This window comes from Arachis ipaensis, chromosome B07 (assembly GCF_000816755.2).
Source record: "Arachis ipaensis cultivar K30076 chromosome B07, Araip1.1, whole genome shotgun sequence".
Taxonomy (NCBI): Eukaryota; Viridiplantae; Streptophyta; class Magnoliopsida; order Fabales; family Fabaceae; genus Arachis; species Arachis ipaensis.
In genome coordinates, this window is record NC_029791.2 from 99,257,945 (window position 1) to 99,267,762 (window position 9,818).

The 9,818-nt window shown below is 36.8% G+C and overlaps 1 pseudogene; it reads left to right on the forward strand.

Moving 5' to 3' along the window:
• Positions 4,215-7,286, forward strand: LOC107607502 (annotated as a pseudogene).

Sequence of the window (9,818 nt, forward strand, 5' to 3'; positions counted from 1 at the left end):
ATGCGGATTTACATGATGAGGACACTCATGTGGTGGAGCAGGTTCATGTGGAGACCGCACCACAGACCCAGGCTACTCAGGAGACACCCCAGCCATAGCCACAGCCCCAGCCAGAGCCAGAGCCGACCGGCGTACCTCTCCCTGAGCCTGAGGATTAGCATCAGGGACGATGCTTGATCTTAAGTGTGGGGAGGTTGCCATTGGCACCATTGGTGGATCGGTGAATATTTTGGCATATTTCCTAGTTATATTCCCCTAGTTATCTTGTTTTGCACACTGTGTATATATTGGTTGTTTTGGATTACTTTGGATACTTTTGCCTTAGTTGTTGCATACTTTGTCATTTTGGATGTTAGGTATTTTGGATGCTAGATTTCATACTTTATTTGGATTTTTCTTATATAGTTATCTTTTAGCTTGTGGTTGTGATTAGAAATTATTTTGGAATTCTTAAGACCTAGTTAATCCCTTTTGCACATGGAAAAGAAGAGGACAAACTAAGGAATTTTTGGAAATTCACAATCACAACATTGCATTAATAAGCTTAGTCAAAATGATGAAATTTTTAAAAGAATCCATCTATAGAGCACAACCCAATTGATTGAAATTTTCTTTTTGTAACTTGCTTGAATTCATACTTTGTGAAACATGTATTAAGCTAAGAACACAAGTATGTGAGATTTGAGCTTATTGATGTGGTTACATTTTATAACCACCCATTTCCATTCTTGTGTGTGATTGTCTCTTCCTATGATTGTGATCCTTGGTTTTCTTGATTCTATATGTCCATTTATTCCTTGTATTCATTCATTTATATGATTGAGGCCATCATTTCAATTAGCTCACTTACCCAAATAGCCTACCTTCTATCCTCCATTGTTAACCAATTTTGAGCCTACGCTTAACCCACTTGTTCTTATTTTAGCACATTACAAGCCTAAAGCGGAAAATAATAAAGTCCCTTGTTTGGATCTTTGATTAGCTTAGGCTAGTGAGAGTGTCTTATATTCAAGTTTGGGGAGATTAGGAACATTGGTTGGGATAAAAGAATATTTTGTATTTATATTTGGGAAATTGGGTGCATACTCATGTATTGATTAAATGTATAGACCTTATGCATTGAAAAAAAATGATGAGAAAAATAAAGGAAAAGAAAATAAAATAAAATAAAATAAAAAGAGAAAGAGAAAGAAGAAAAAAAAGGAATAAATAAAAAGGACAAAATTCCCCAAAGCAAAGCTCAATAAGGGTCAATGCATAAGTGTTGTGAACTGAAAAGGAATACATGAATATGCGAAAAAGTGAAAAAAATGGGTAGTTAGGTTAGCTTTGAAATTGTATAGGATGTCATAAGGTTAGGTGGGAAGTTTAAGCTTATCAAAGATTCAAATTTCAAGCTCACTTGACCATATATGCATCCTACCTTGACCCTAACCCCATTACAACCTATGCGAAAGACCTCATGATGAATGAATGCATACATTGGATGATTGTTGATTGTTAGATGAAGAACAAATTTTGAAAAACGTGATTAGGAGAGAATTGAGTGAATAAATCCCTAAACACTTGAGTAAATAGAGCGGATACACATCCGGTGAGGGTTCAATAGCTCAATTACATGTATTCACCCCTATTATCTATATTCTTGCAAATTTGAAATTCTCTTGATAATTCAATACAATTGTGGTTTGAACTTGATCCTTATTACTCTAGCTCTTATGCTTATATATATATTCTCTTGGAAGTTGAATTGTTTTGACCAAGCATTTGCATTCACCGTAGGTAGTTGCATTAGATATGATTCATGTAGTTTAGTTGCATCAAATAAAGATCATACCCCTTGTTTCCCTTTTAATTTAGCATGAGGACATGCTAAGGTTTAAGTGTGGGGAGGTTGATAAACCCCATTTTCAGAGTTTATCTTGTATTGGATTTAGAGTATTTTTCTAACCTTTTCTCATATTTAGCCAATGATTTAGCATGATTTTGGTGATCTCTCTCTTATTTGTGCCTAAGTGTAAAAAGCATGCTTTTTGGTATTTGATTAAATAACTTTAACTTCTCCTTGATTCCATAAGATGCCTTGATGTGTTTGTTAGCAATCTCAGGTTGAAAAAGGCTAGGAATGAATAAAGGGAGCAAGGAAGGAAGCATGCAAGTGGAGAAGATCATGAAAAGCCAAAGAGTTGAACTCGGCCATGGACGCGCGTGCGCACCAGGCGCTTACGCGCACATTGCGAACTTACCCATGGACGCGTACGCATCGGTGCTGATTTATGATTTTTTAACGAAAACGTGGCCAGCGAATTCTCAAAGATTGTGGGGCCCAATCCAAGCCAACTTTGGCGCCAAAACACTCAAAAGGACCAAGGATTGAAGGGGGAGGAGGAGGTAGAATCACACACACACATTAGGATTAGTTTTAGTCTTAGTTTTAGAGAGAGAAGTTCCCACTTCTCTCTAGGATTAGAATTAGGATTAGGTTTAGTTCAATAATCTAGATCTAGGTTTCAATTCATGCTTTCTTCTACCTCTCAATTATATGTTGTTACATTCATCACTTTTCTATTGTTGTTATCACTTTCTATTTTGTTTGTAGATCTACTCTAGTTCATCCTATTTTCTTTTAATTCAATTTGAGGTAATTCATAATAATTTTGTTTCTTTTGATTGTTGTTATTAATTCCTTGCAATAAGTAGTTGTTAGATTTCATTGTTGTTATCAATTTACCTTGCTTTCCTTCTATGCTTTCCAAGTGTTTGATGAAATACTTGGTTGGACTTTAGTGTAGATTTTGTACCTCTTGGCTTTGGTAGAGTAATTAGTGACGCTTGAGTTATCTAATTCCTTTGTTGATTGATAATTAGAAGTTGCTAATTGATTTGGATACCACTAAAGCTAGTCTTTCCCTTGGGAGTTAGCTAGGACTTGTGGAATCAAATTGATTCATCCACTTGACTTTTCTCCATAGTTAGGGGTTAACTAAGTGGTAGCAATGGACAATTTGTTGTCACAATTGAGGAGGATAACTAGGATAGGACTTTTAATTCTCACAACCTTGCTAAGAGCTTTCTAGTTGTCAGTTTATTTTCATTGCCATTTACCTTTCATGTCTAATATCTCAAAAACCCTAAACATAGCTCCATAACCAATAACAATGCACTTTATTGCAACTCCTAGGGAGAACGACCCGAGGTTCAATACTTTGGTTTATAAATTTAGGGTTTTGTACTTGTGACAAACACAATTTTTGTATGAAAGGACTGTTGCTTAGTTTAGGAACTATATTACAACGAGCTTTCAATTGTGAATTCTAAACTACACAAAAGTCTAATCATCAGTTCACAAGCCCAAATTTATTTTCACTCAACCAAAGTGACCACAAACCACCCACATACACATTCTCTACTAACCAAACTTAACCCTACTCAATTCATGCATATTCGACTCAAAATGATCAATTTCACCTCTCAAGGTTTCAATGTCCCTAATCATTCAAACCAACACCAATTTCCACATTTCAATCTCAATCATAACCATTCAAAAACTTATCGGGCTTATCTTCATGGCCTCCAGCCCAATTTCACGGTCTCAAGCCCAACAATACCTAGATAGAATCGAAGAGGGCAATGAGAGCGACGCGTTGCCACAAACGACTCGTCAATTGGAGCTCCGTAGAGAAATTTATGGTAGTTTAAAGATCAAAGGGGGTTAGGATTTTGATTTCGTTTTTCTCTCTTCTCTCTCTCCGTGGAACACAAAAAGGGGCAAGAAAATTAGGGGTGTTCAAAACCGATCCGGACCGAACTAAATCGACGAATCAAACCGAAAAACCAAGAACCGAATTAACCGAAAACCGAAAAAACTGAAAAAAAAAAACTTATTTTGCTGTTTTTTGTGCGGTTCGGTTCGGTTTTCGGTTTTGACTCTGAAAACCCTAACCGAACCGAACCGGTTCAGAAAAAACCCTAAAAATGCCTAACCCCACCTCCCTAGACCGCCACCCCCCAAACGAACAAAGTTGAGACCCCCACCCCCCAAACGAACAAAGTTGCTGCCTGCTGCGCGAGTGTGAGAGCGCCTCCCCAGCCATCCCTTACCCTAACCCCCCAAAATCCCAATCCCTAACCTACGGCTACGGTTGCGCTCTCTACTCTCTAGTCTCTTCTACTCAGTCGCTTTCGCTCTCTCTTCTCCAAATACCCAAAGCACGATGCCACCCACAGCACCACACCGAAGCCTTCCTTTTCGCGGAGACGCCACCCACAGCACGACGCCGTTGCCCATGCACAGCACCACTCCGTCGCCCACACACAGCACCACGCCATCGCCGTTGAGACGCCACCACCCAACGCCAGCAGTGTTTCTGGGTTCTCCCACTCAGCGCCACTATCATCAGTTCAACCCACTCCCAGCACGGCAGCACCTCCGAGTTTCCCAGTCAGCCTTCCTCCCAAGTCAACATAGAGCCCGAGCCACTGATTCAGGTAATTTGCTGTTTATTGCTGTTTACTGGTTGTTTATTGGTGGTTGTTTACTATCAATATGGAGCCCGAGTCAATATGAACCAGTTGCTGTTTACTGGTGGTTGCTGTTTAGTGTTTATTGTTGTTTATGGTTGTTATTTATTACTGTTTAATTTGAACCATTCCAAGTCAATATGGTTGCTGTTTATTGGTGTTTAATTTGTTGGTTATTGAATTATTGTTCAATGTATTGAGATCAGTGTATTGTTCAGTTTATTATTGATAATTTGGTATTGTTGGATTGCTGGTTATAGATTTATTTTTCAGTTTATTGCTTGATGATGATTATGGATTTATTGTTGAATGTTGATAACTTGGTAATTGGTATTGCTGGATTGCTGCTGGTTTATTGTATTACTGGATTGCTACTGGTTTATGGTATTACTGGATTGCTGCTGGTTGATAACTTGTTGTGTTTCTGGCCTTGATTTATTGTATTTATTTATGTAGTTTGACGTCAGTTCAAATGAGAATATGGGTGAATCCGGATTGCTGCCAGTTCCTCTTCCGAATTAATCAACAAGCATAAGATCTTCGACTGCATTGCCTCCTATCCCAGCTCCTCATGGAAACACAAGAAAGCTTGCTAGTAGAGGCCGAAAGAAAAGGCGGGCTGTTGAAGAAGCTCCCGTTGATGACTCCGCTGAAACTGAGACCGACGAAGGTAAGAGAAAACCTTGTAGGCCTAGGTCTTGGACATGGGATCACTTCACTAAAGCTAAAACTAGTAATCCACAGTATCCTAGAGCTAAATGTAAGTGGTGTGGGGCTAGTTATGCTTGTGATACACATAAAAATGGCACTAGTAACATGAAAAATCACTTGTTTTCGGAAGGCAAAAAATTTCCAAAGGAAGCATTAGATCCTACCCAAAAGATTCTTTGTTTTCAAGATGTGATAAAAGATGATAGGAAAGGGATAGGTAGTTTACTTTCTGCCGTGTCATTTGATGTTGATCGTTGTAGACAAGCGCTTGCTAGAATGATTATTGTGGATGAATTGCCTTTTTCGCATGTTGAGGGGGAGGGCTTTCGTTACTATACGAGTTGTTTGCAACCCAAGTTCCCAATTCCTGGAAGGCTCACAGTTGCTAGGGATTGTTGGAAGCTTTATTTGAATGAAAAAATTAAGTTGAAGTCTGTTTTCTCTCAACCAAATCAAAATGTTTGTTTGACAACTGATTGTTAGTCATCTGTGCAAAACTTGAACTATCTTTGCCTTACTGCTCATTATATTGATGCTAATTAGAAACTGCAAAAAAGAATCTTGAATTTTTGTGCTATCAAGAATCACAAGGGGGAAACAATTGGTAGGAAGATTGAGAGATGTTTGTTGAGCTGGGGGATATCCCGGATTTTTTCTATCACTGTTGATAATACTAGTTCAAATGATGTTGCACTTTCTTACTTGAAAAATAGAATAGAGGATTGAAACTCACATCCATTAAGGGGAGAGTTTTTACATGTTAGATGTTGTGCTCATATTTTAAATCTTGTTGTGAATGATGGGTTGAGAGAAATGCATGAGTCAATTTTAAAAATTAGAAATGCAGTTCGGCATGTGCGTGCATCACCGGGTCGTACTGAGAGGTTTAAAACTATGATTAAGGAAGCTAGAATTCTGGAAAAAGGCACTGTCCATTTAGATGTTCCTACCAGGTGGAACTCTACCTTTTTAATGCTTGAAAGTTCTTTGAAGTTTCAAAAGGCATTTAAACGTTTGGGGGAGAGAGATTCTGAATATGCTATGATGGCTGGTGGGATTCCTAAGTCTGAGGATTGGGAGAATGCAAGACATTTTGTCAAGTTTTTAAAAATATTTTGAGGTTACTAACAAAGTTTCTGGTTCAATGTTTGTGACATCTTCTCAACACTTTAATGACTTTTGTAAAATATTGTCTACACTTAAGCATTGGATGGGAAGCTTGGATATGGTACTTTCAGGCATGGCTGAGAAAATGAAGTCCAAGTATGATAAGTATTGGGAAAATATAAAAAACACAAACATGATGATTTTCATTGCAGTTGTTCTTGATCCTATGTATAAGCTTTAATTGATTAAGTGGAGTTTTGAAAAGTTGTATGAAAAAGAAGATGCTGAATTCTTAACTTCAAAGGTGAAGGATACGCCTTTCAAGGTGTTTGATAGCTATAGGCTGTTTGGTGGTAACTATCAAAGATTTACTCGGCAAGATCCTCCTGAAATTAGCACACACGAGCTTGAGGCACATGAAACTTCTTTTGCTATGGAATTTGAGAAGGAAATGCAATTCAATGAGAGTGCTAACAATAATGAGGTGGAGTTATATCTTATGGAGGCATTAGAGAAGAGTGGCGTGCAATTCAACATTCTAAATTGGTGGAAAGTGAATTCCACTAAATATCTCATTCTTGGGCAGATTGCAAGAGACGTCTTAGCCATGCCAGTTTCCACAGTTGCTTCAGAATCGGCATTTAGTACTGGAGGAAGGGTGTTGAATAATTATAGGAGTTCTCTAACTCCGATGATAGCTGAAGCGTTAATTTGTACACAAAATTGGCTCCGAAACTCTCCAAAACTTGTCCTTGAGGAACTCATCGAGGAGTTAGAGAAGTTGGAATTAGGTATGGTTAAGTTTCTACTTATAATTTTCTTTACTTTAATCTGGTTTTTATTAATATATATTATTTGTTATGATTGTTTCTTGATTTATATATTTTGTAGAAGTTGCACCCACTCTTGATCACAATGAAGAAGATTCTGGTGTTGAGTCTGATTAAGTACATCTTGTTATGGTAGGAATTGTTCTCCTTATATTATTATTATTATTGTTCTCCTTGTTGTTGTTGTTGTTGTTGTTGTTGTTGTTGTTGTTGTTGTTATTCTTATTATGTAACTGTTTTTTTTTTATTTCAGGTTGGGGTGCATTAAGATGTTTAGCTATTTTGTTGGAGAAGACACCATAACTTTACTATCAGTTTAATGACAATTTATTTTTATTTTCAGTTGTGTTGACTGTTGAACTATTGAACTTCTTTAATTATCATATTTGAATTCTGTTGTCGTTAAATTTCATTAGATAAAGACTTTGTTAGCTATTGTGTATTTCGGTTTGTCGATTTCAATGTTACAACTTTGCATAATAGTATGGTAGAATTTTTTTTATTTGATTGAAAAAACCGAACAAATCGAACCAAACCAAAACCGATTTTAATTGGTTTGGTTTGGTTCGGATGACCTTGACAAAAAAACTGAACCAAACCAAACTGCACTTTAATTAGACGATCGGATCGGATGGCTTTTCCCTAAAAAACTGAACCAAACCGCACTGCGAACACTCCTAGAAGAAATGATGCTAAAATGGCTTAATGTGAAGACTTATATATGTGGATTTGGGCCCACTTGGTCCTCGTTCACTCGATTTAGCTCGTTGGCCCAATTTTGGGGCAAAACCTTTAAGATTAGAGTTTTAAATCGTATTTTAAATATTTCTATCTTCCCAAATTATAAATTCTTGTTTCTTAACCTTATTCACTTCAAATTAATTTTCTTAGCTATAGTACCAGATAGATCTCAGCCGGTACTGCCGGTCAAATTTTTACTACGCATTTTTATATAGAAAACTATGTTTTCTGACTCAGAAAAATCCACTGAGTCCAAATATCATATTTAAATTATCAAATTTTGATTGCTAAATTTTCTAACTATATTCGTTCATATTTAATTTATTATTTAATTAATTACGATTTGACCGGGTTTTACATCCTACCACCTTATTTAATTTTTTGCCCTCAAAATTTGGCTCTTAGAAAGAAACAATACTTAACTAAACCACCATTTGGAAGTCTCCTTAAACTCAACCAAACCCACACCATTCACCCTACCATTTATCATTATTTTAAATACCTAATCACCTCCCTTACAAATTAGATGAATTTCAAGTCTTACTCTTAACTTTAGCAAACCTACTATCACATTTACCATCCCTTTAATAAAACTCTCTATAACTCTTACTCGAAATCATGACTTAAAATCTTTCGAACTCTTTAAACCCTTACTGAAATCAATGGAACTTTCTTAAGTCGAAATTTTCTACCTTTTACCCTTTCCACTCAATCTAGTAGTAACACAAACTTAGCATTCCAATTAAACATCTCAGATTCGTCATTCAAAACCAAGTATTTCTAATCTTCCACCGAAATCAATTACACACCTACATTCATCTTCACAACCCTTTTGAAACCAGCTAAATCTTACAGCCAAAATCAAGCTTAATTACCTGAAAATCATCATTTACAAAATTTGACTAAATTCATCCCGTATTCAAGCCTAAAATATTTCTCATCACATTCTATTATTCCTCACTATGCTATTTTTGCTACGTCAATGCTTCCGCAAGCTTCCGCTGCATCACTTTGATTTTCAGCCACCAAGAATCCAATCATGATTTAGGTCCATAGCGCATCTCTATGTTTAAATAAAAAATCTCCTCAAAATCCTCAATCTTCTTGAACACATTACCTAGGACCTCAATCAACAAATCACAAAAATCTCCCACTCAACTTATTCTTCCTTAAGTGTAACGACACAACCTTACATACTAAACAACCGATGAATCCAACTTATCATAACTACAATAACATGCCAACCAATATCAAACTCAGCCAAGTTCAAGCCTAATTCATACTCTACCTACCTCAACACTTAACAATTCACCATCTATCCAATGTTATCCCAATTCATATCCTAATCATTCAAAACCTATAACATCAGTTCTCTAACAATAGTCATTATCCTATTCCTACACAATTGCTCAAATCTAAAATATACCAATGCCACTTACCAGTCTTCTCTCTTCTCAATCATCAAGATCCAATCAATTCAAGCCTAATTAAACCAATCATTTTCAACTATTTACCTCCAAGTATTTCACTCAACATTCCAAAACTAACACACCAATCTCATATATCCCATAGCCAAGATTCCCATTTTGAGTACATCGCTCATGTCCATGAGACGCCATTCGGGTCCTGTTCAAATTAAACAAGCTATATCAAGGTGATCAATCTCAATATCCCAAGTTAAATGCTTCAATTTACCAAAGATACGCTCATGAACTTCATGCTAGACGTATCAACTAGATACCATAACTAGCACAGGCACAGACTCAGAGTATGTATTGAAGCATAAGCAGTTCCATCCACCAGGCTCACAAGGACGAACTGCTCTGATACCATAATGTAACACCCTATATTCAAATCCTTATACTCGAGTCATAAGTCAATGATATTACGGTGGTACGACTCTCAGGT